This window comes from Gymnogyps californianus, chromosome 3, assembly GCF_018139145.2.
Source record: "Gymnogyps californianus isolate 813 chromosome 3, ASM1813914v2, whole genome shotgun sequence".
Lineage (NCBI taxonomy): Eukaryota > Metazoa > Chordata > Aves > Accipitriformes > Cathartidae > Gymnogyps > Gymnogyps californianus.
In genome coordinates this window covers 16887344-16914381 of record NC_059473.1, presented here as the reverse complement: position 1 = coordinate 16914381, position 27038 = coordinate 16887344, and the positions used below count along the sequence as shown (strand labels likewise).

Below are 27038 nucleotides of genomic sequence, written 5' to 3'. Positions count from 1 at the left end.
ATAGCAGTAACTTGAAGTGATGTTAACCACCACAGGTTTGACTGTGCTGAGTGCCCGGCCAAGTTTACTGTAGTTCTGGTTAATACTTTTGATTATATTTTCAAATACAGGCAGTCCCTAAAGTTACCTTTTATATGGTTCCCTACCACCATCTTTTTAGTGCTGCTCCTAACATGTGCCCCTAACTAATAGGGACAATTACCAGTATGCAAAGAGTTAACTAGCCCAACACAAGAACAGGTTTTTTAGCAAGTTTCCCAGGTCCTTGACTGACATCTTGGCGTGGGCTCATCACAAGTGCTTCACTGGTCTGTGAATATGCATGCATATTGCACTCTGGGCAGGGGAGGGAGAAGACGGAGATGTTCCCCTAATTGCTACGAGGAATAGTGACAGATAACAAAAAACTAGTTTGCACACCTCTGCCATTCTATATATGAGATTTACTTATGAATTAGGATTTTACAAGCATCCACATGAGCACAAGACACAAAACACAAGGCCACCAGTTTGGCTCTGGAGAACATGGTGAACATCCCAGAGATGCATATTTCCTTGCAATATTTCTTAAATAATTGTAAGTGATGGCCATGTCTACAGAAATACCATTTTGTTCAGAACCACTAGAAACCAAAAATGACGAGCGGAGGTACAGGAATAGTATCTTGCAATGAAAAAGTGTTCTAAACATCTCTGTGTGCTGATACGGATCCATCTCTATTCTGTTCATGTCCATTTTCTAATATGATCTATCCACAACCATTTAAATCCAGTGAATAGCTTTATAAGACGCAGCCTGTTTCTGGCTTTTCTGATATTGTTTTAATATGTTTGCGTATATGTCCTTTCACTGTAGCTATCCGAGAAAGACGACCAGACATCTTGTTTATTTATTTGCAAATGATACAGATTAGAGAGTTTGTTTTCAGAAAGCTCCTTGATGATATCTAGCTATTCCAATGGATTAAATGCCAGATTCTGTTCTCATGATAGGCAAAAGAATGACTTCTACCAGTTTTAAGGTCTTTGCAAAGCTCTTCAGACCGGCTTCATAGCATTATGACAAATGTAGTGGCAACTAAAGTGAAAAAGATAATCTTTGGGAATAGAAAGGGATGGCCCCAGTTTCTCTGAGTCCTTACTCTAACAGAACAAGCTAACAAAATAAGGAGAATATTAGTCATGACATCTGGTGTCAGAGAACTTAGTGACAACATCATAGTTTAAAAAACCAAACAAACTAGTAGAGAAAAAATACCAGCATTCCCAGCGAGTCCATGGTCAGTTACTTTATTCTAGGATATTTATGGCCTTTCTCTATAAATACTGTAAAAAAGGATTTGAGAAATGTAATGGCTTTGGACAGTTATTCCTTTGTTGAGAAGGATAACGGACTGCAAATGCCCCTTCCAGCCTTATGAGAAGGTTTTATGGTATATGTCTGCTTAGGAGGAATGGGTTTCTTTTCCCACATGCAAATGATAAGACTCAAGATTGAATTATGAGTCCCACTATAAGCTCTGTCTTTACCCATACTGGGATCTGCATTATGAATAAGTATCGGAATAAACCCGAATCCTTGTTTTGCTCAGTTATGATGACAAGTCTCCCTCCAAGTCCAGAAGTCTCTGGATTGGTGCTCCAATGAGGCTAATTATAAAAATAAAAGAAAACATACTCACTGGGAGGTACCTTTCTTTACAGCTCATATATATCCCTGTTGTCCAGCATGAAGATTTGAAGGAGCTGAGTAAGCATTTTGAAGCTGTTTCTCCATCATTTTCCCACGTGTTCAAAACCCTTCTAACTCTGCATCTTCATTTCCCCCAGTGCCAGCCTTCAGAGCGTGTCATTTTCCAAGGCCACCACGTCATTCTGTTAGCTGAGCTGGAAGCGTTTCCAGGTTCAGTTTATTCAAAATTCTGTTGTAACTTTACCTCCCACAGATGTATGTTCCTGGCTTTTGAAGACTGAATGCCTAAGGGAGAATACAAGAAACCTGCATAATGTGATGGCAACAGATGGGGAATCACTGAAGTCCATGGATGTGACCTGTTCTGCAGTGCTCACTCTGTAATCTGTTTCATGATGGTTGGTGCTATTGGTACCAATAGTCAAGACTATTACCAATCCTTTCCCAACCTCAGTGTCCCACATCTTAATTTTCCAAACAAATTATGCAGACCAGAGAAGAGTTCCCTGTCCTGGTCCATGAATCACAGTGGGAGAATCCTCACACAGAAAAACCAAGCACTTTGTAGGAACCGATGACAAAATAATCATTTTCCTGTCTCAGTTTAAAATCCCCCTTAACTATACTTTGTAACTTAACATAATCTACAAACCTTTTGACCACATTTTGAAAGTAAGCCATGGTCCTGCACTGTCCAAGTATTTATGTGGGATTCAGGGAGACAATTAAGCATGATTCAAGCTCTTTGCACTTAGTTTGAATATACTTACTGTTGTGGCCTAGATATATTAGTGGGCATTAGCCTACTCCAGTTGAGGAGATGGTAAGAAGGGTTGTGTTGATGCTGGTCATTTTAGTGTGAATGAACTAACTCTCTTATCCACAATTTGTACATCTTAAAGACTGGTCCTAGGCTTATTCAAATTTGCAATAAACGTTCCCACTTCCTTTGCTCCCAAAACATCACGGCAGCATCCTAGTTGCTGTTGTATGAAATTATTTCTCTGTAAAGGGTGACAACCCCATTACTAGCCAAAATATCAAGCAAAGCTGAATTTCTTTCAAGCTCTTTTCAGAGCTCAAAATTTAGGAATTGCTGATCCATAGGTTAAATCCCATAGGTACTGAATGCTCCAGTTCTAGTCAAGAAAATCACAGAAGGCTCTGAGGTTAGGACAAGAGATTTTTTCCTAGTCTTCAGTAAAAATTACCTGCATACTTGAAGCTGAACATCTGCCTGAGTGCTCTGTTGGATTGAAACCAAAATGCTTAGCACTTCACCAGGCAGGGCTCTGACAGTCTCAAGGCCAATGATTTTTACAGCAGAAAGCCAAGCTATCAAAGAATTAAACAATACAGAAAGAATGCTGAAAATATAAACTTATTGCCTTGCTTCCTCAAGGAGATGACAATATGTACCCTTATCACAAATTAAAAAAAAAAAAAAGGTTATAATGGTAGTAGCTGTGAAAGTCAGGCACTCTGGGCACAGGATTTATTATGCCTCTACTTCATCACAGGCTGCATTCACTTACAAAGAAGTCCTTAACATCAAGAACAAAAGAAACAAAATTTGTTTGAATGCTCTAAGTGTGCTGACTGCCTAATGCTTTGAGTGCCACTTCACAAGCTGAGCTGACAGGAAATAATAATATAATTAGGCAATAATGACCTTCAGGTCGGGTACTTCCTGGCAGTTAACCCAGTCTTTAACCTGACGGCTCCACTGCTCCTGGAAAGTGCCTGATCCTGAGGCTTTCCCAGCTATGACAACTGCAAGAGTGCTTAAAACAAATAAATTACCATTTTTATGTGTTGAAAAGTTAAAAACTGAACTGCACATTGCCATGGAAACAGTGTGCTATTTAGAGCACAGAGATTTTCCAAGTAGTGAGAGTCCAGTTTAATATCCAACAGGAAAGAAGGCTTCAGTCTTTATGTTTTGTTACGTTTATAATCATTGTACTTTGCATGTAGGATGCACGGAGATAATGTTAATTGATTCTCTGAAGTTATTTGTGCATTCTGGAGACAAATCATGACTGTCATATCGGAACTGTGTATTCTGCTCTGGTCTGCTCCAGTTCTTACACCACACCCTTTCTGTGATATCTTAGCATATATCTAGAGCCATCAAAAGGGACAATATTAGGCATTGTTTAAGCACCAGTCAAAATAAATACTGCAATAAACTGCCTTGAGTTTGCAGGCTCTATATAATGCATTGAGTGCCCCAAATTACAAGTGTCCAAACCTGGTTGAAATTATCTTTTTTTAATATATTTTTGGGGAATAGAAATGTTCCACAAGTTTGCTGGTAAACACAAGTGGAGTTACACTATCTGGATGTCAGACGAATGCTTGGTATTTGTAAAAATACCATGTCCCAAAGCATTAATGCATTTTACCAAGAAATCTTATGGATTGAAAAAGTCATCCTGACACTTTGCATTCCTTATTGTTTTATTTTAAATGTTTTTGTCATCTTGTCAAGGACTAGAAAACAACACATGAATGAGCTTTTATTGTAAATATTGATTCTAAAGTAACCTATTAGACAGAGACTCTGCATATAACAAATGTATGAGAAGAAAATAAAAATGTGTGGGTTTAGCTCCCAATTATCACATACAAAGAGTTTGGTCAGTGCTTCAGTTTTGTGTTATTGGATATACCCTCTGACTGGCAGAACTGTTTTGGGCTTTTTTTAAAATAGCTTTTTAAAATAAACAATGACTTGTGAGGTGGTTTACAAATGATTCAGTGCAATGTGAAACAGAGCATGATTCAGCCATTGTCAGGATGCCTCAGAGTGACACGCGCTTTCCTGGAGGACACTTGCAGAAAAGTCAAAATACAAAGTTATCAAGCAGTCCTGCTGAATATCTGAAGATGGGTCTGAAAGGTGGAAGGAATCTAGGATGTGAACGTTCTGATTTATATACAAGCTGCAGAGGAAAGCATACGTAAGGTCACGTGCAGAAACATATTGCAAACAGTGCAATATAAGCTATAGCAATAGAAAATTAATCACTATTCATCTTATCAAAAATGTACTAAACTAGACATGGGATGCTTGGATTTCATTTCTTGCTCTGCCAAAATTCTTGCAAGGCCTTCCAGATCCTTTTCTGTAATGCCTAATCTTTCTCAACCCTGCAAGTGCCTGGTTTATTTAGATCTACACTTATGAACTAGGTATGGGCCTTTCCCTATTTTTTCTTTTTTTTCCCCTCTAAGTGTAGAACAATAAGGTGCCATACAATAATATATTATAACTGTCAGGTCTCAGGTGAATATTATATTAGCGGGTGAGAAGGCACTACCTATTAGCTACTTATTGTTATTCCCTTGAAAATTTCTAATGCTACAAAATAACCACTGCAATGCCCTGTATATGAACAAAGATTAATTTGCTCAGCTGTGCAATAAACCATTAAAAATAGCTAACCAAAACTAATATGACAAATCATTATAAACAATGAGTCAATTTGAGAAAATCAGAAATTGCTCTCAAAGTGCCTCTAGTATCTCCTGTATTTGAGAGTGTTGGGCTGAACTGAAGAGGACCTCAGGCTAAGGCTGTCCTCTGACTGAGGGGGAAGATCTCTTTTCAGGAGGCACTACCATTCAGGGACTGGTAGCACACATGTATCCCAGGTTGGAAATGGGACAAGACAAAGGTGGAGATGATCCATAGTCACTTCCTTGCCACAGGGGTAACTCTGTCATATTGAAGGATCTGACTTTGCGCACTTAAGGTTATGCCTGTGCAGCAGGTGACTATCTGCTCTGTACTTCACACCAAGACCTTGTAGCCACAGTTAATATGGCACCAGCCTGCGCTAATAGATTCTTCTACAGTAGCAGACCAATATGTTGGCTTGGAGCACAGGTAGAATGAGCTCATGTCTGCCCACAAAAGCCATCTTAAATATGTTGAATATTAGCATCCAAACACAGGCATAACCACAATTAATAATCCCAATTGTCTTTATTAGCAGAGGTGGCCAGTCCAGCCTATGAAAAATCATGGCATACCTGCAAGGTAAGTGAGAAGCTCAGGCTGACCGTAGTCCCGGAACAAGATATCTTGCTTGGGACTCTGCCAAGCTTTGTTTTATCAGCATTCAGAGCTGTTGTCATCTTTGTGGAAAGGAAACAAACACCACTGAAACAGAAGACAGATAAAATGAGAACAGTGATAAGGACTTCCTTAATTACTCATATTCTGAACTTTTACTCTAGTAGTGCATTTTCAGACTCACCTTAGGGCGAGTAACTGGCAAAATTTGCAAGTACCTCAGAAGAAGCAGGAAAGCTTCTGCATATCTTCCAGAAAGATGCTGTCATTTACCTGCCCTTTACATTATCTTCATTTGCTTCCATTACATCAATAAGCAATTGCTCTCTCTTTCTCACACACAAGTGATCTCTGTCCCTGCAGAGCAGTAGATCATACAAGACTATAAAGAAAAGAACACAGTTATCTTCTTGTATTTTAGTAGAGAAAAAGGAAATTACAAACACATTAACTCTCCAGCAGAAATGACACATGGTATTTAATTGTTATTCTTGAACTCAAGGGAACTGTGACTGCATGCTCTGGGAATGGCATCAGATTATCTCAGGCAGAATCCAGCAACAAGTGCTTTTGTGGTAGGGATGAGGCAAGGACAAAATAACACCTTTCTTTTCCCCTCATCTGAAAGGGAAGGTGATGGCAAAATAAGTCAAGGGAAAATCACCAGTAAAAAAAAGACTGTTTCATCAACAAGATATGAACAAAATCCTTCCCCAGGCATCATGGTGGAAATAGTGGTAGCAACACATTCACTGAGGAATGGGACAGAGTTGGCACCAGCAGAGAGAATGGGAGTGCTGTGTGCCAGCTGTAAACCATTCTCTGGTCCCACCTGCCCTCATATGTTTGACTCATGCAGTGATGTTGCCACTGCTTTGGGTTGAAGCTTTTTCTCCATCTGTCTGAGCAGAAGATGAGACCTCTGATACAGTGTCTTAAGGAAAGCTATTCTAGTTATAACGAATGGCATGTTTTTCCATCTTGCATTTTTCCAGGCTCATATGTACCTTTCTAGACAGATCATAGATTCCATTAAAAGAAAAAGACACTTGAGTTTACTTGAAGTTTGCTCTTGCAATTTACTCAAAGATAAAAAGTTTCACTATTTCACTATCAAACGTTCACAGTACAAAGAGTATCAGTGACTGATACCTGGACCTTATATCTGGTTCACAATTATACAGTAACCATTAAGATTTTTGTTACAGCCTATTGTTCACTGCAGAATAAAACAAGACAAACATTACTGATCTATTTTTTCCTGACTGAGGCTTTGAAAAATCAGCAACCGTAAAGCCAAACATTGTTTTCATTCACTTCACTTAAGACATGTTTCAGCAAAGTACTAATTTTGAGCCTAATTTTAAGTATCTAAGTAGATTGACTGATCTTAATAGGAATACTCAGATATATAAACTAGACACATAAAAAAGTATCTTGCAGAATCAGGGTATAAATAGCTCTCAAATTTACAAGAGTGTAAATACTTTCAATTTTAATGACATGCTCCCAGGTCATACCAGAGTGGAAGAAGAACCTGTCCCACCAGAACTGACATCTAGCTCCTGGGTAAGTGTCCAAGGTAAGACATAGGAGAGAAACTCTGTGAAATCCAAGGTGAAATCTTCACTAGGAGGCCGAGAAAGTTGATTTTTTTTCCCTATTTTAGCTTGCTTTTGCAAGTGTCTTCCTTTTCTTGTCCCCCAGAGGCAGGGATCATCAGTGATTACAGGTTTCTGCAGGACCTCCCACTCCATCATTCCACCATTTCCTTCTTTACATTATAAAATTTTGAGTTATGATCATTACTGCAAGACCTTTGCCACTGCTAATAGACAGCAGGATGCCACCCTGCATGTAGTTGCCTAAGTACACTTGAAGTGACACCAGCTGTATCTCCCAGGGTACTGGGACACACAGTAATCCAGAAGCAGCACGCAATTTAGCCCCCACAGGTATCAGTAATTTTTTGAGTCATCAGATCTCCATGTCTCAGCGACAACAACAACAAATCATGTTCTTGGTGTGCTCAATAGAGACAATTGATTTTCAACATGTTCCAGCAAAAGAAAGTCTGGTTTGAAAACTGCTTTTCAAGCTTCAGCTCTTAAGAAATGAAAAAAGGAAGGGGAGAGGAAGAGGAAGAGGAGATCTTACGAAGATGTACCTAGGTTTGTATTCATTTATGCCTGGTCCCATCTGTCAAGTCATATGGTACTATACGAAGCACAAACTGATTTCTAAAAGAGAGAAGATCTGGCTGCTAGTAGTATATGATCCATTTGGGACTTATCACAGAAAAAAAACTTGAAATGCCAGAATTCAGATGGGCCAAGGCTTCTTTTTCTTTCTTTCTTTTCTTTTTTCTTTTAATAAAAACACACTAAATTGCATGAAAAATACTGTGTTTGCATTCTGGCATTTTCAGCTTTCTAAAGCTAGGTGTGATCAATAAAAAACTCATTGCCTGAAGGGTGATAATTTCCCAATTCTCAGTGTAATCAATGGGAGAGAGATGTTACCACTCTTTTAGGATTTGTGCCTCAGATCATCTCTTTCATGTGTTGGTGCAGCAGTGCATGACCAGTTAAGGCAAAAAATACATGACAGAGAAACATCAGGTTCATATTCTATAAACACGTAGTTTCCCTCACTGAGGTCTTAAAGTTCTTTAGTTCTAGTAATCTCCTTTCTAATGTTATGATGTCCACTGTTTCTAGCAGCTTGGTAGACCACAGAAGGAAAATTCTCACTCCAGAGAATACGTGAAATAAATGTTGAAGCTAATGGGGCAATTCTTGCCCATTGAAAAACAAAGAGGCCTCTTAGTGCATATCCTTAGGCCAAGTAAGGCCTAAGGCCAACATACTCTTTTCCTTTTTTGATATTCAGGTTATGTCCTACAAAGTGCAAATAAATTCTAAGTCTGGAGAGTATTCTGGGTCTGTAAAACCCAGCCCCAATAATCCTATGACTCCTGCTCACTGAGCTGGCTGGTTTACAGAGGAACCCATTTCCTAAGGCTGGAAATTCCATACATGCCCAGAGAGCTCCACTGACTGCACTCTGCAGCTTTCCTCTGATTGCACATCCTGCTCCCAGGCCTAATTCACTCGCCTTTTTTCCTCAAGAAGAAAAAGCTTGGCAGCCCCAAAGGTTACAGAGCATTTTAGAAAATCTTTACTTATTAACAGATGACTCCTACTAGTTTGTGGGAAAAATTAGATGATATGACCACTAATGTTCAGGCATTAGATGTCAATACTTCCAGAAGCTTGATAGAAAAATCTCACCACTTTCCTTGACCTATTCAATTTTTCATCCTGTAATGTTTTCTGGTGTGATATCACAGCCAGTAAATTTTTCTCTTCGTGCTTGGCAAGGCTCCAGATGGTTTTTAAGTAAGTCACTTGTTCGGGCAAAGGAAGAATGGTACATTTGGGATGAAATTATCCTGGAGGGCATTGTTGCAATTACAGAGACGAATGGCCTTCATCTTTAATTAGAACACTAGGTACAAGTTTCATATCCTTATTCAGAGGAATCCAGCTCAGTCAGCTAGGTAATGTAGCGCTACTAAGTCAATACCTGTAGAACTGCAAACACTACTTCTAAAGAAGGGGCCATTTCAACTCCATGTTTACTTATAAACAAAATGCAACTTAGTAGGAAAAACCATCCTGATCGTCATGAACACTCCTGCCTCATTCCTCCTAGCATGTTAGAGCTGCTTTTAAGTTCACAATGGAATAGTGTGCTAGAGAAGGTTGGATGGGCATGAAAAGGGAGATTAGAACATTTTTATTACAGTTATAAGCATACCCATGCCAGATAACATGCAATTACATACCTCAAATCTCTTTCTAATAGTGGAATTGTTTTTGTGCTACTTGAACAGAAATCTGTTCTTTAAACCATATTGCTTTCTTGTGCTTTTCAAGCTTCATGAGATAACATTTTGTGCTACACACCTACAGCTTCACAAACACGAAAATACTAGGAGAACATTATTAAGGTCATAAAGGCAAACTTTCTTAGGGTTAGGAAAGGAAAGAATTAAGATTGCTAGTGCTGCCTCAGCTCAGATTCCCTTTTCTATGTGAATTATGATATAATCTTTGATGATACAAGTGTATTTTTTCCACAGCACTTTTCCTGCCTCCTTTTGTGCATAGAATGGACTGTGCTCACTTAATGAGCAGCAATTCAATATTTTGTTTTCTGCTTGTTGTTCAATGTATTGCCCCAGGCCTTATTTACTGCACATTTACAGATGTGGTTCTGAAGACAGAATTATTAATTTCCTCCTGGGTTTTTCTGTGGTGCTCATCATTAGCGTATGTGAGTGCTTCATAAACATTATGCAATTTATCTTCCCAATACTTTTCTGAGGTGAGGGGACAGAACCATCCCCAGTTTACAAAAGGGAAACAGATACCAAGAAATTAGAATAAGGAAAAAATACACTAATTCTGGATGCCTTGTTTGTGACAAACAAAAATTAGTGACTAATAAATGACAGGACTTTCTATTAGAGTCCCAATTTTTTCTCTTGTTCATTGCATCATTTCTCAAATGGGTCTGGTTTCTACTCTGCCAGCTCTTCACCTTCTCTGCGTTTCCCTTTCCCCAGCTTCACCTTCCCTTCTCACACCAGTTCCCAGTCTGAAATGGTCTTGCCAGTTCCTCAGCCAGTCTCAATGCCACCTCTGTGTTCCTCTTTCAGATGTTTCTAAGAATCCCACCCTTTGTATCTTAGCTGTTTTTCATCATTTTTCTCTATCCCTTGCTCCATTAATTTAGTTTCCATTTTTCCAGTCCAGCCAGTCTTGTAATCTCTTCTTATCTTCACACAAACTTTATCCCTTCCCCCATCTATTTTCTTCTTGCTCATCTTGCCCAGCAGTCCCCATCTCCTTTCCTCACAGCTTTCATGCTTTTTTTCCTCCTTTTCCTCCACCACCTCTACACTTCTAGCTTTTGCCCTTTGGCCTCGTTTCATGTTGTCACCGGCATATGCCTGCCTCCTCAGCAAATTCCAGCTCTCATTCCTGTGAAGGGATCATATTTCTGGTATTGGTGCCCTGCAGGGGCTTCTCTTCTTGGAGAGGGGGAATAAAATCCTTCCTTTTGTTGGTAGTGCTCAGGCCTGACATTACACGTAATTACCATGCAGGCTGTTTCAGTCCTGTACTAAACCATGCCCCATCCAAGCAGAAGCTTTGGGAGACTTAGCTGTCAAACTTATGAACTTTGTTGAACTCCAGCAAATCAGATATTTTCAAAGGCTTATAGTTTGACTGACAGTAGAATTGTTTGGGTTTTTTTTTAATAGACATAACAGCAGGAGCTTCCCTAACAGAAACTCCCTGCTCCGTTCAGATTTTGACGCCTCAATCTGAAAGTGGGAATACTAGAACCTTCTGATGACTCACTCAATTTTTTTAAGACAAGAGAAACTTGTTTTGTCATGTTTCAGTTGTAAAACAACGGAACATTCTTGTTGAAATTTATATATATATATATATATATATATAAAAATATATATATATATATATATATATAAAAAATTTGGATGGTCTGTTACAGAAAACCCTGCCCTCAAAATTCATGTTTTGGAGAGCTATAACACCCTATTTTCAGTTTCTTGTAATGGGAAGTGTTTGGCAACTTTAATTACTGAAACTGTCATCAGTCCTACCTGTAATACATGAATGCACACACATAAACTTTTGTGTGTGTCTATCTCCATGACGGGGAGGGGAAAGAAAGAATCTAATAATCTAGATATGTGCACTCACAGAAACATGAACATATACAAATGCCTTTAAGTTTTCATTTGCTTAAATAAAAACACCCAGGGGAATTCTTTAAGGGAAAATATATAAAGCAGAAAAAACTAATTTTCTGGGCAATTTATCACATCCCTTCTCAAATGCATATTCCAACCATACAGTACTCTCACAGCTCTTGAAAAAAAATGAGCTAGCTCTTGTTAGTGATGGACAAACTATCAGTACCACAGTGGAGCTGAATTTCTAAATGTATGCATTACCAAGAGTGTTAGGTGCTGGTACTCTTGTGGTAACTGCAATATGCACCTTAAAATCTGTCTGCACCCTCTGTGGCCACTGCAACTGTGCTCCTGAATCCCCTGCCCCATTTATTAATGGTAATAGGATCACAATGTTTAACAATAATATGACACTTAACTTTGTATCAGTATTGTGAAAGACCCAGATGGTTGTGATCGTATATAGCAAGCTGCAGGACACTGTCACTAACATCCAGGACCACACAGCACAGAGCCTGTAGCCAAGTAGTTTGTTTGTTTGTTTATTTGTTTGGGAGTTTTTTTGTTGGTTTTGTTGGGGGTTTTTTGTTTGTTTGGTTTTTTACACAGATGAGATCAAACCCACTATCTCTCAGTGTCAGACTCCCTCAGGACCCTCAGGCTTCTGACATTTTCTCTGTTATCTCTCTATACAGCAAGATACTTACTTGGATAACAGCTGTATCCATCAGACATTTCTTCCATCCACCCCCTGCATCCCAAGTGGTCCTAGAGCCTGCAGCTGTTACTGCTTGGTCACCTTGGAGAAATTTAAAAGAGTTAGTACAGGAAAAAACCAAACCAAAACAAAAAAAAAAATACCAGTACCCCAATGACTGTAAAGATCTCCCTCTAACAGAAATGGAATACCTTGATGCTAATAAGCTTGAAACCCCTCAGAACTCAAGCCAGGTTAAAATGACTTCAAATGCAAGTATTAATTTACAAAAGTCCAAAGTATATAAACACAATTACAAAGCATGCATGTATCTTGTCTGCAAAAAGAAGTCTCTCGCTCTTTCAGCTTTTCAGGTTATTAGACATTCTCAGACTTCTAGCAGAGGCTCCAGTTCTTTACCAATTCTTTACCTCTGAGTTACATTCATAGAAGAGCCTCTTGGTCTGGGGAAATAGGCTGGGTTTTGCACTTCTATGAGGGAGCTTCCTTGAGGATTCAATGAGTTTCTGAGTTTCATTCTCATTCCCCTATCCTTCTTCATAGAATTACTTGACATTTCTTATTAGACTATTAACTACTCTCACCTCTTTGGAAGCATCCATATGTCTGACAGGTCAGGTGCAGCCCTCTTTTGTGCTTGACTAAGCCAATTGTTAACTTCCTGAGTAATAAAATGTTCTTTCCGTCTAGGGAGGCACTATGTACCTCTTAACATGGAGTATATCAATGCATTAAAAATGCATAAAACATACCAACAGGTGATTATGCTTTATACAAAAATGTATTAAAATATAGATGGATAAAATACACATGGCACAGTACTGGCCATGTGACTGAAATTAGATTACAAAAAATCAGCCACAGTGGAGTTGATGGGATCCTAATGAGTTTGGAGACGTGCGTCCCCACAGCTGCCTGATGCCATGCAGAAGGCTGAGCAGGAGCTGGAAATGTTATGTGCAGGAGCTGCAAGCCAGGACCTGAAGAAGTCAGTCAGGGTGAGCATTTCTCTCCCTGGGTGCTGGTACAAACTGGGCCAGATGGGCTGGGGCCTTGGCTGGCATGAGTGTGTCACGTACAAGTGTCTCTGAACAGAAATCTTACTATTAAAAATTGTTATCCACTCTCCAGGCCCATCCCACTTGGTAAACACATTTCAGATTATATGTCACTAAGTGATGTGGTTATGTCCCTGTGTTCGCCCTATCCCGAATTCCACCATGACAATATGCCAAGCCTCATCAACCCTTCTGACCCTAACAGAGCACAGCTCCTTTCTACATAACTCTTTTCTAAGAAAGTGTTTTTCAAAAACCAAGGATATATTGCATGACCACTGATTAACAATATACTTAGGCTAAACTACACTCCTGCAACCTTAGACTTGAACAATAGCAAGGTACATCAGAGTGCCCACTAATAGACTTCTAAGTGCAGTACTCTGAAGGCTGAAAATTACATGGCATAGCAATGCACTTGGCTTACAAAGAATTACTGTAGGAGGGAGAGAGTGTTGCAAGCACTGGTGGTGCAGGTACTCAGGCAGCTGGAGGACATTACCCAAATGTGTTCCCAAGGACACTGCAGCTGTACTCCTTCACTTTGCCTTGACCTTTTCCTGTGGATAGAGGATAACACAAGAGTTTCTCCCATGAAATAGATATTGAATATTGATCTGACTCCTCTCTCTATGGAAAAAAGTTAGAAGTGCTTCCTTCCATTGTCCCCATCAGAACTGCTGTCAATCAATGAGAAGAAAGGTACCACCCTTATTTTACGTCTTACTCACCCACATGTGCAGCAGAGGGAATTTCACTATGTGATGTACTTTTCTCTAGCAGGGATCAGGCCCTTGATCAAGCCCAGCAATGCCTTTGAGGGCAATACAGTACACTTGTTGCTGTGTCCACAAACTGGTCAGAAGCAAATAACTGAAAATAATTTTTTTTCTGTATAGTTCTTGAATACAAGCAGGTAGCTGTAGTATTTTATTGATTGTATTGCTGGTTTCTATGGAAACAGGTGTGGAGTTAATTAAGATCAAGGGTTAGAGCTGATAAAAATTGGAATTTTCAATGCAGTTCATCTATCATGCACATTCAAATTAGTTTCCCCAACAAAATATCTATTGTAGAGAAATGGTGATGGCTGAATCATTTCAACAGAAGTAAATTAAACTTGTTAAGAAGAGCTTAAAGCTGATACATTTGTTTTCCATTTATCCTGCTGAAAATGTTTTCCCTTTGATAAATAAATAAAAACAATTTTAAAAATTCGCAGATTTTGGATTTAATCACCAAAAGATCTTTGCGATCAAAAGCAATTCTCATTACAATCTGCTTGCCAATGTTCATTTCTATTAATTCATTCACCCAAGGACCCTAAGTGTTTTGTGCAGCTGCTAAAACATTTGTCTAGGTGAAAGGAACCACTTCTTTGCCTCAGACCTCGTTATTCCTGTTAATTCATTCTACTGCATGTAACAATGAGCTGACTGCCCTCAGATGCTCCCTGTGAGGTGGTATGCAGATGCCCGATCTCCAGGTAACTGCAGCTCTTAGCAGAAAGTGAATGTGTCCTCACTTTCTACAAGTAGTACCATGAACAGACAGTTCCCAAGTCCAGGTTATGATAACAGGCTGTGTACGTTTTGGCAAAGCTGTCCCAAAACTGCAATTCAAATGCTGGTGGTTCTGAATTTCCCTGGTTGCTCCACATCCAAATACCAGTGCATTTACCCACTCATATCTCGTATGTGACTGATCTGAATGGATTCTTAGTGCCTCATGTTTGGAAGGATGAGCCTTCTCTTCAGCTCTATCAAAAAGCAGAGGGGGAAAAGGACTCCCTGACCTGCTCACTGTATGCTAGCTACAGCTTAATCATCTTGTCAGCTCACAAAGTATGCCATATTTTCTGAAACGGAACAGGAAAAGAAAAGGGAAATTCATGGAGAACGGAGTACATTACCCTTGACTCATGTTTTCATATTTCAGCTTCGCAGGGAAGATCCTTTCCAAATGAGCTTGCAGTCAATAAAATGAATTAAATTACTGGGATATTCCTGGCCCTTCAAAACAGCATCAAAGCTACAGCCAGAGACTGCTTTGTATCAGATACAGTAGATGTAAGCTAGATCCGAATTCAGTGTTTCACTGCATTTCCCCAGAAAGGCTTTAGAAATGTGCCAGCCTCAGCTGAATGTCCCAAAGTCCTGGAGTAGCATGTGTGCCACTGGGAGAGGATGCTTTGTCTCAAAGCTGGTTTACTCAGTCCCTTTGCTCTCCCCAGTGCCACCCCTCAGTTCCACCTGTGCATCTGTTTACGTGGCTACTCTGTGAACCAGGAGGATGAACTGACATGATTAAAAATACAGGGAGCCACTTCAAGCTGGCTTTGACATAAAGAAAAAGGTTCAGCTTCAGAAGGAAGCACGGGAAAGTCTAATACAGGAAGGCCGGGGAGGAAAGAAAGTGCTAATCCAGCTTGTCTGTCAGTCTGTTTGTGTATTTCTAACCACTGCCTGTTTGTTTATATTATGGCCATTACTATAACACACCAGTTCTGGTGTTTGTTGCATCTACAAATCCTACTAACGAGTTAAATATGACAGAACAGTCGCTCCTTACTTCCAATGAAATGCATTCACCTCTGGTTTTCTTACCAGATAGGGTTTACCAGATGCTGACATGCTACACAACTGTTCATAACAAGCCCAACACACACATGCACATTGTAAGTCGTAACTTACCCAGCAGAAACTCCAGAGGGAATGCAGGTAGCCAGAATGTAATTACCTAAGCTGGAATTTAGCCAGGACAATGGGGTTAAAATCCCTATTTGTTTGGATTAACTTAATTGCTAAATATATTGTTCCACTAGTTGCTGTAGAAATAACCTTTTTGTATTAGCCAGCAGGTTAAATAGCACTTTTATTGCAGTACTTACCGGCTTCTGTTCCTGCCAGTCACTTCTGCTTTTTATTTGACTTCCAGGTCTTTTGCATTATCCCTGTCAGCCTTGGAGCAGCATCTCCTAAGGATAGGTACAAAAAGCCATGATATTAGGCGAAAAAAATAGGGCAAGACAACCAGTGATAATTCATCTGGCATGTACTACTTCAGTCAAAGAAAGTTGGCAATAAATGTGAAAATATCTTTGTAGTGTCTATATTCTTTTCTTCAATAACATCATGGGGAAAAACGGTCACAGATCCTTCTGCTGTTGAAACAAAATTAGCTTTTATTACAGTCTAAAAAAGTAAATATCATAGAGTACAAACACAGTATTGCTGCGGTGTACCCAGAAGCATATACTGGCTATCCTCTGTATTGTAATTTATCATTGCTACTATTCCTGAGAGGACTAACCCTGCCAAACTCGAAGTATTAAGGGATCCCCTGCCCCACCCTGCCCATGCATGGTATGGTACATAATGCCACAATGCACAGTATAGGCTCTGCTCAAAGTAGCCTCATATATTACCAATGAGGTTTTCCATCCTGCTTTCTCACGCACCTTACATTCTCCCCCAAATTACTTTGGAAACTAGAGCAGAACAGATAGAAGGGTCTACGGACTGAAAAAAAAAAAAAAAAAAAAAGCAAGAGTTTCTTCTCTTCTCTGTCCTTGACTCATAGGCCTGTACCCCATTTGGACAAGCTACCAAAAACCCCCACAAAATAACAAAAAAACCCACACAACTCATTGATGGAAATTTAAGGCAGTTTAAAAAATGTATTTCATATTTCTATTGCCTGCAAAAGCAGGTGTGTAATTACCAGCTATAGAGAGCTCAAAGGGAATCATAGAAAACCATTAAAACTGACCAAAAATAACTCTTTTATACATAAAGATGTCAGAAATGTGAAGCTTTAAGTCCTTCCCAGGCTTGAAGTAAATGCTGTCTCACTGAGAATCTAGATCCCAGTCTGGAAAGCACGTGCTTTTGGTTGTGAGGAATCCCATTTCTCCCCAGTTGAGAGTTTAATTTGAGCTACAGAAGCAGTAAAAACTGCTGGGACAGGACTGACTCCTGTGTGACCCTGGCATAGCTGGGTGATCTGCACAGTGAGCAGTTCCCCTTCTGCTGGAGGAAAGCAACCGGAGGACAGAAAAACTGTCAGAAGAGGAGGGTGCTGGAAGCCTTGCAATAATGGGTTTAATGCAATGGAAGAAGGCTTAAAAATCAGAAGTGCCCAGTAAAGATAAGCACGCTCCAGAGAAGTGTTTCTCTAGAATCTCTAACACAAAGATCCTGAGATTTACAGAAACAGAACCAGAGGAAACTTCTTGAGAATCAGCCTTTTGTACATCATTGTATAATCCTTTTCATAAATTCCCATAAATTGTCCCTTAACACTAGGTAAGTTTTGGGAAAGAAGAGACTGGCAGAAAGCTTATTCCTCTAAAAATTACAAACTTCTAACATCTATTCTAAAATTACCTGTGTCTCTAACATCCAGATATGTTTCTTTATATATCTTCCATGCAAAAGAATGAAAAGGAGAGAGAAACACAGATTTTGAAGACTTTCAACTGCCTATGGCTCTTCTGAAGTAGAGATCAAGAGCATCTGCTCATTAACTCATGCTATAAATGCAGCTTTACAAGATGTCATGAAAACAGAGAGTCAGTGAGCAGCAGGAGCAGGCTGCTTCACAAGAGGGGATGAGTGGGGAACCAAGGAGACCCCAGCATGGGACAGTGCCCTCATCACCCTGGGCACCATCCCACAGCACCCAGGCTGTCAAAGTGGTCCCTCGACTGTCCCAGCAACATGTTTAGAGTTGGGGCTGGGGTCATATGGGGCTCCTGGCCCATGGGCAGTGGGTGTGTGGGTGGGGGTACCTGGTGGGCAGAATGATCGAGACCTATGAGTGTCCTCAGGGCACTGGTGCAGATCCACCTGACCTTCTCCTAATCTCCAGTAGAAACAAAGCCCACCCCTGCAACATGCGCTGCTAGAGGTACCACCTCTGGATGTAGCACAGTGAGCAAAGCATCCTCCATGAAAGTTGTGGGCCCCAGCAACTCCAAGAGAGCATGTGCTTTCCAAAAGTCAGGCCTCATAAGTCCTGTATTCAGGCCATTCCAAAGATGGGGGACTTTGACAACAGAACATACAGTTAACGAAATACTTTTTACCCAGCTTAACTCCTGAGTAACAATGAACCCCTCTCCTTTGGATAACTCTTCCCAAGTATGGCCGTTCTGATGCACAGTGTCTATGACACTGCCTTTCTGTAATAAGCAGTACAATTCCTGACTGTTTTTCCTCAGCAACACTTCTCCTTCTGTACTTTTCCCTTCATACTTCTGGTAAAACTTGATAAAGTAGATTAGGACACTCTCCTTCTCACACCTTTAGCACTGGACTTCAGGTCCCACAGCAGCAGCATAAAAAAAAATTTCTTTTTATTTCTTTTTTTTTCCTCCCAGATTGACCCAGATACAATTGTGGTGTCACAGTTTAGCTGCTGGTCATAGTGACCTGCTATCTGAGATTCTTCCCTTTTATGATAATACCAGAATGTGAGAAGATGAGAGTGGGTTAGGCAACAGGTGTCTATATTCTTTTGATGAGAGCCTCCTTTGTTCCTTGTTCCAACTCCATTCCTTTTTCAGTCTTTTTCAGTGACAGGTCTAAGGGCATTCTTAAATATAATTTTGATCCAAAAACCATTTAACTACTTTTTGCTAACCTTTCAGTTGTCAGAGTTGTAGTATACGGGGCATCATCACTTCAAACTTTAAAAGTTTGTTTGCTATAGAAAAGCTCAGGTTAACTATAGAATGATTGTTTCATACCAAGTATTTTCACTACTTTAATAGACATTTTCTTTCAGAACTAAAAACTCCTTATTACATGTAGTGAATTTAAAATGTTCAATGAAATTAAATTTCAGGTCAATATATATTTGAAAAATTGAAGTACAATATGATCTGAAGAGAATACTTTCTGAAGGAGGATTGTGTGACATTTTAGAAAGCATAGCTTTTTTCCAAAGCTTAAACTGAAAACAAACAAGAAACACTTACAGTCTAGCCAATCACCACATCAAAAAAAAAAAGCTAAGACATAATGTCACATTTTATGAGACAAAGCTTTCTTTCAACCAACCCTGTCTAACGAAAAATCATCGACAAGGCAGTAGTGTTTGTATCATAGTCTTACTACATCAGGGATAAATCCCTACAGCCATGCAAACCTCCTCCCTTGTTTACAGTCCTAGAGCGCCATTTCCAGAGAAGCTGGACCTCTCATCTGGGTGACCTTCCTCATGCCACTGAGTCTCTCAAGGCTCTGCCTTTGACGGATATTAGCATCAGCATTGTTCCTTGTCTCTGTCAGCTTCCGCTAATGACAGTTTGCCACTGTCTGGTATCTGAAATGCCTTTCATGACCCCATAGACAATTATCCTATGCTGCCAGTTTACAAATAGTTGTCATCTCAAAGAGTACAAAACAGGCTATGTACCACACGGAGCACAGGTCTAAAGCAGTGGAGCTGCCAGCAAGGCTGGCTCATGTGACTCACAGAGATGACTCAGAAGCACATCCTTGGTCCACCTCCATAGTTTGCTGGACCTGGGGCAGCTCCTTTAGCCATAACAGCTCCAGGGCCCAATGTTATTTTAGTAACTATATGGAGTTGTTGGGAAAATGAGTGCCATCAACACACGCAATGATGCTCCAGAAGCATGTTCTCTCCATCACGCCATGAATACTTTCCCTGAGTTTGTGCTTGGTGCCTGAATATATTGAGCTTGGCTAGCAGAAGCCTGACAAGAGGAAAGAAACACAAAACCACAGTTTTATCATCCCGAATTTCTGTGTATTTGCAGGCCAGATCTGTAGCTAAACTGCACGTGGTTTGTATTTAATTTCCTCAGGGATTCAAGCAGTAATTAAAATAAATTACATTTAATGACTGACCAAGCCCAGAACTCTCCATGCACCTTAACAAAAACAGAAAATAGCTGATAAAGTTGAAATAAACAAAATTATATGCTTATTCATCAAGACCACTAGCCAGCAACATAAAAGAATAAAATAAAATTTAAAAAAACTTCTTAGAAGCTATTGATATGAGGTATCTTGAGCTCTGCTAGGAAAAAAATTCATGCAAGGTTTCTAATAAGCTAATGTCCCTGAGTTGGTGCTCCTCCGTGTCCTCTGGCTGTCCACAGTCCCTACTGAAGAGGTGTGATATCTCTCCTCTAGCAGCAAAGCAGGATTTGTTGGGTCTCTGCAGGTGAGTACTTCCAGTGCAGAGTATTTACAGCTCTGGAGTGGGGTAAGGTTATCCCTCTGGATTTAACAAGGAATTTAACAAAGCTGGGAAGCTGTACATGTAAGATGTACACTAAACTAAGCCTACTGCAGCCACAGGTTTCGTTAGCTCCCCATCATCCAAGGGAGGCCTTTTTCCCCACAGCTCCCAAGACCATCAGGCTTGCCAACCAGAGCTACCTCTCCCCAGCAAGCTTCCCACCTTCAAATTTGCCAGGTGTGCTGGTAGCACAGAGCCACACATGTATAGGCCACTCGCTCTCCCTGTGACAGAAAATTGCAGGGTGGGAGGTCTGGGTATTTGGTCCTTTAAATACTGCCCGTTTCAAGAAACCAGAGCTGTATTTCCTTATGGACTTTTCTCAATTTGTTCATGCTAAGGCCCTTAAGCTTTAGATTAAGCATTTAAGCCTATAATAGAAGAGACACAAAGAAAACAGTAAACTGTTAATTTAGATAATAGTGAGAAAGAAAAACCCGCAGATTGCATGCCATTTTAATTCCTCCCCCTCATGTCCAAAGCTAAGTCTCTGTAGGCTTCTACATTCAAGATTCCTCAATGCAATGCAAACTCTACATAACACAGGCCCCCCACTATAGCATATAAATCCTGGAAAGAGATGGAGAATAGAATGTGAGAACAAGTTTTTTTTTTTTTCCTCTTCACCATGCAAAAACCTAACAAGATAGCCCAGAGCTCTCAACACTAACAACTTACGTGATATAATTACAGACCACACTGCAGCAGCATAAAACGAAGCCTGGAGTAAGTCCATGTGCCACCAGATCTCCAAAAAGAAATTTAACTCACCCATCCAGAACCAGGGAGGTGACTTGGCAACCTGGATAACTCTAGGATCAAAGGATTTTCAGCAACAGGAACATGGCTGTCTCCAGGGAATTTAGAGCTTGCCCTTTCCCTGACAGAGGACATGCATCAAAGCAATTCCAGTGGAGCCAGGCTGTCACACCACTATGAACCTGATACTGAAGGGGCATCAGTGGTTTCTTCATGTCTGATTCTAGCACTTGCTGAAGAATTATCAAAACGATGTATCCATCTATCCATACCAAAGTCCCTACCTCTGGAAACGGCCAGTCAGCAGTGCTTCAAAACCTGCCTGTCCTTTAGGTCACTGCTGTGGTGGCTAGTGCAAACATGCTCTCTGGACACAGCTGGGGCCTTCTGCAGGAAAGAGCTGGGGTGCGGGTGTCTTGCTTACGTGACTGGGAAACAACCTCCTCATGTTGGTGCAAATTGGGGGATAGGCACTGCCAGGGCTGTGATGCCAAACAGCTGGTTATGCGCTGAGGATGGATCAGTTTAATTTTGGGAACAGCACCCTTGACCACTTGACACGTGGCTGCTGGGGCACTAAGCGAGGTGGTGGGGTGCACCATGCTTCAGTATGGATGGTGCTGCATGCTTTGGCATGCCACGGACCTCTTCAAAGCAATGGCAACTCATGAAGATATGGATGTGCACGACTTGTTTGTACATGTGGGCAGCCCTTGGGCACCCCCCTGCAGGTGCTCCAACATGCCAGCCATCCAGATGTTTACTACAGACCATCTTCCAGGAAGAGCAAGTCCCTCCCACAGGTCACCCAGCAGCACTCCTGTACTTACTCCATTCCCACTGGTTTTACAAGCACGTGGCAACATCAGCTTTTAATGAATCAGGCCCCCAGCATGGTGTAAAAGAGGGCAGGACAGAGAGCCATTGCTGCCTTACAGCAACAAGTTTCCCTGATTCACATTCTTTGTAAAGGTGTTGCCTTGCATTTTTACATATATTACATTGTAATTTGACAGTTGCATTAAATCCTTTTGCTCTTAGAGAGAAGCAAAATGCACACAATTTGCCTTCCCTGTAACACTGATTATTTAGTGTAGATATAGCATGGCCTTGTGTCTCTACATTAAGCAGTATTAATCTTCTCTGTCTGTCTTCTTATGGAAGTCTTTTCCATACCTCTAATCGTTTTTAGCTCTCCAGACACCTCTGTTTCTGCTGTATGCTTCAGATAAGAAAAAAAAAGACAACGGTGATAATCTATATTTATATACTATACAGAGAGGCTATATGCAGCAGAGGAAAAAAAAAGCTGATAGGGAAGGACTACTGAAACATCACCTATTAAAATAATGCCATACATAGCCAGTGAAGGCTTACAAAATAATAAGACTTGTAGCAACAACTCAAAGTGGGTATTATACACTAAATAGAGAGGTGTTACAGCAGCCTGTCCAAGAAAAAGATTTAGTAGTTATTTCAGAAACACTCCTGAAGCATTCAACCTGATACGCTGCTATGTTAACAAAGGAGGCAAATAGGATGCTAGAACATCTTGCTAGAGGCATACAATGTACATCAAAAGGCTGATGGTTAAATTACTAAACAAAGCACTCCATGTGGACCAAAAATAGACTCTTTTCCATACTTGCAGTAAGTTGTAGATAGCAAGTAATTACCTACAGGTTACTACCTTTATTCCTTCCTATTATGCTATTCCTTTTCTTCCCCATAACAATCTGTCCAGTGAACACATTATTCATAGCAATTCCTGTCTGCAGTCATAGTAACTTCAAGCCATTTTTTGGACAACGTTGGGTTTATTTCTAAGCTGTTCATTGGATGAAACTACAGAATGAATGAAGCAGGGGCCTGTTTTTTCTCTGCTTTGAATTTCTCAATTAAGCAGGTCACTGATGCACCTTAAGTTAATAACCACAAACCTATCCTGATAAGGGTATAGCTGAGAGTCTCTTCTGTACTGCCGCAAGCGGCCATGGTTTACTTCTCTCCAAAAATGTCTTGGAAACAAGCCCAGGTTGTTCCTCTGCTGAGAAAGAAATATGTATTGCTTTGTTCAAGGGAGCAATAAATAATATAAAGGGGGGGATGAAAATAAACATCTCAAATTGAACTGAATATAAAGCAAAGTGAGATGGTGGAGATCACTTTTAAACGCTGCCAGGGTTTGAGAAAATGAAGTCCATTTGAAGGGAGAATTTTCCTCTCAGTTATATTGCTCTAGATCAAAAACCAGTGTAACAGATTGCTCTGTACAGGACAGATGTAATTGGAAACAATATGCAACCTAAGTATTTCCAACCCTGAATGTTAACAAACCACACAACCAATCTAAAAAAAATCATGAGATATATCTAAAAGAAATCCTTCTATTTTAAAAAAATAAATACATTTGAATTCTTGTTTACCTTCTCACTTCTGAGACTTTAGGAATTAAATCATATTTTCATAACTTTCTCCACAAGTACAGAAAAGCAAGCTATCAAACACACACACACGCATATATATTTATATGTTCAGAAAAATAATTTTAAAATCACCTGACTCCAGGAGCTGAAAATACAAGGAAAACACCAATGTTGCAGGGCTTACAATAAAAAGCACAAGTTTCCAGCACAGCAGTTCATTTGTTCTGAGTAGGCTTTCAGTTACATTGATGCAATTCAACAGCAGGAGTCTTGAATAAGTTGACAAGTTTTGCAATATTTCTTCGATGATCATGCATCTGGTTTTTACTATAGGACAAAACAAAAATTGTCAGTCATGCCTTAAGCAGATCTGGTTTTAATTTATTACACTTATTCTCCACCTCAGTAGTAATTCTTATATTACACCATGAGAACAGAAGCAGATCCTAGCATGCAGAAAAGGTGGAAAAAAGATTTAAAAAGTGAGTAAAATTCCTTTGTGGAATGTGGCACAGACTCATGTGACATGGCAAGACGTTTGTTTTCCTGTTTTTCATGGGAAGATTTTACTGAACTACCTGGAATATTGAAAACTGTATGATAAAAACTGATGCTGACTGGGGCGGGGAAGGACCTAGAACAAACAGCTGCAATCTGAGGGCTTAAAAATCCCTTTTTGCACCTCTCCCTGATATCCCCCAAGGAAGCACTTTGCCCTCTCTGCTCCTTACATGCTTCCAAACCTGCCTAAGTAACTAGTCTTTCTCTTTTGTATCTCTAAAATTACAAGCTGATGAGCCATCAGGTGGAAAAGCAACAGCCATTTGGTGGATTTATGAAGCATGCTCAAGAATTATGTGGCACCTAAAAAAAAAAAAAAGAAAAAAATTATATAGGTATTTGCACTATAGCTTAACAGCCTCACGAAGGGTCCCTTGAGAATAAGCCCAGATAGTGGCCTACCACTAAGATAGAAAAAAGACAGAAATTGAGAGCAGGGAGAATGCTCAAAGTTTTGTAAAACATAGAAGATTAGGATGAATTTTAATTCCAGAAGTAGAATATCTGTACTATTACAGAGAAAAGACTAGAGTATTTATAAATGCAGCAATATACTTCCTAAGTGCAAATTGAATAGGTATATTTAGCTTTCTGGAGGGATTCATGAAATTAGGTTCAAATAGAAGAAAACTGGCGTGTGAGCGCTGTTATTTCTTATAATAAATGAACAGTGAAACAAGCACATTTTTATAAGAGAAAGTACATCTCATACAGCATACTGATGAACAAGACACTCGGCTATCCTGGGGAAAAAAAATAAAAAACAAAAACCTTTCCTCCTTTGTTTTATGATTTATCTTCATGGCTAGAAAAGCCAGCAACTGTCCCTGAAGGTGAGGAGTCAAGAAGAGCACTTCTGCTCTCTCTGGACTCTGGTGTCTCCATTGTGATTGCTTTCGCAAAGGCTATGGAGCCTGCTAACACTGCCTTGGTCACTGGAAAACAATGCATGCATTAAGGTTTGCCAGCCGGAATTGATTTTGAACACTGCTTTCATCGAGTCAACAGCCTTGCTTTGTCTCCACTAGAAGTGGTTTATCAGCTCTGGAGGCATGTTTCTGTCTGAACTGCAGAGCAAGCTCAAAACCAGATTTGTGGGTAGCAGGGGTTGCACCAGCGTAGCTGACAGCTGAATATGCCCCACTTGCCAGGTTGGTGGTCACTGTGAAAACCTGAAAAATGGAGTGGTCCCTTTCCCCATCTCTATGCTAAATTGTGCTGGTGCTGCAGAAGAAAGGCTGGTCGACAAGGCCTACAGAAAATTCCCAGACAAAAACAATTTCATTAAACTAGAGTTAAGCTTCTAAACAGCTGTTTATTGGTGACGGGAAAAACCTTAAGACACTACTGGAGTTTTGTCAAAAAACATTAAAAAAATCCTGGGAATTGAAAGTTCAGATTATAGTAAAAAAGAAAAAAAACCAGAATGCCACAACACAGCTATTTGCATAGAAATGTATATTTAAAGTCTCTGAAGCAACCTTAATTTTGTCCTCTCTTGTGGGTGCTATTCACCTCTTTGCAGCATCTGTGTCTTGTGCAGACGAGACACATTTTGATGGAAGAGTTTTCACTAAAACCTAAAGCAATTCACAGGCTGTAACCAGAGGAAACTTAAGCCCCCTCCCTTGGATTAGTTAACCCAAGGAGATGAGAAAATCTGGTGCACGTAACATTGTAAGTGCACAGAAAGAGATTAATAGATGTTAAGACCAAAAGACCATAATAAGCATAAAGTCTGACCTCCTGCATAACACAGCATGGAGAATTTCATGTGTAATCTTTGCCGCAAGCTCTGCTTGATCTGGAACATACCTTTTAAAAAGATGCTCACTTTTGATACAAATATTTCAAGTGACAGAAGATCTACCATGTCCATCACCAGCTCTGCTCTGTGATTGTTTTGTGACATGCGTCCTTATAAATGGGAATCTAATTTGTAGATAAATACATCATTTATTTTGGTGCTGTGCTCCCTTCTTTGCAAACTGCAGTACTTTATGCCTTGTTTTGTCCTTAAGAAGTATTTTGCCCAGACTCATCAGTTGAATACATTTTCTATCTTTATCTAAATGCTTAAAATGGGTGTTTTTCTTCACAGATTTTGTTTTCAGACCATATCCAAATCATTTCGACTTCCCTACTTCCCTTAGGTTTCCTAGATGAGATTCTAGTTGGGAGAAAAAAAAAACCAACCAAACAACCCAACCCTGCTCAAATTGAACAAGTGACCTTTGTAGCCTTTATGCACTCTGAAAAATTCTACTTCTCCCTTAAGTCCAAGGTGGCAACCTCATGCTTCTACTGTGAGTCTCTAACTGCTTGACGCTTTTAATTAAAGCCCCAACTCCTGGATCAAAGGACAACAAAAATCTCAGCCTCCAGAAGAGCTCTAGCCCTCATGGTAAGCAATAAAACTTGAACATATGACCCAAACACCGCAAAAATACAGCCTCAGATGTAAAATTGTTTCATGATTTTAGACAGCTGAATCATATATTTGAATGCATAGGACTAGAAGTATACCATTACTAACTGGAAGAACAGGAATCTCCTCCAGCTGGAGGCTTACCATCAGCTCCTGGAGCACAGTGGCAGGAGCTTCCCAGCAAACCCTGCAACTCAGCCTTCAGCAGCCAAGTTCTGAAGCAGAAATTCTTCTTGTCC

General features: G+C 40.1%; 1 long non-coding RNA gene across 2 annotated transcripts; it reads right to left on the bottom strand.

Moving 5' to 3' along the window:
- Nucleotides 1-479: 479 nt before the first annotated feature.
- Nucleotides 480-27038, bottom strand: LOC127014904 (uncharacterized). Of its 2 annotated transcripts, none has more exons than XR_007766239.1 (8): nucleotides 26944-27038; nucleotides 23943-24137; nucleotides 16238-16324; nucleotides 13775-13907; nucleotides 12279-12370; nucleotides 5962-6159; nucleotides 5735-5864; nucleotides 480-1978 (listed from the first exon to the last, which is right to left on the bottom strand). It is a non-coding gene; the product is annotated as an uncharacterized LOC127014904 (long non-coding RNA). The 2 variants fall into 2 exon arrangements; XR_007766240.1 differs by having other exon boundaries at nucleotides 5962-6134.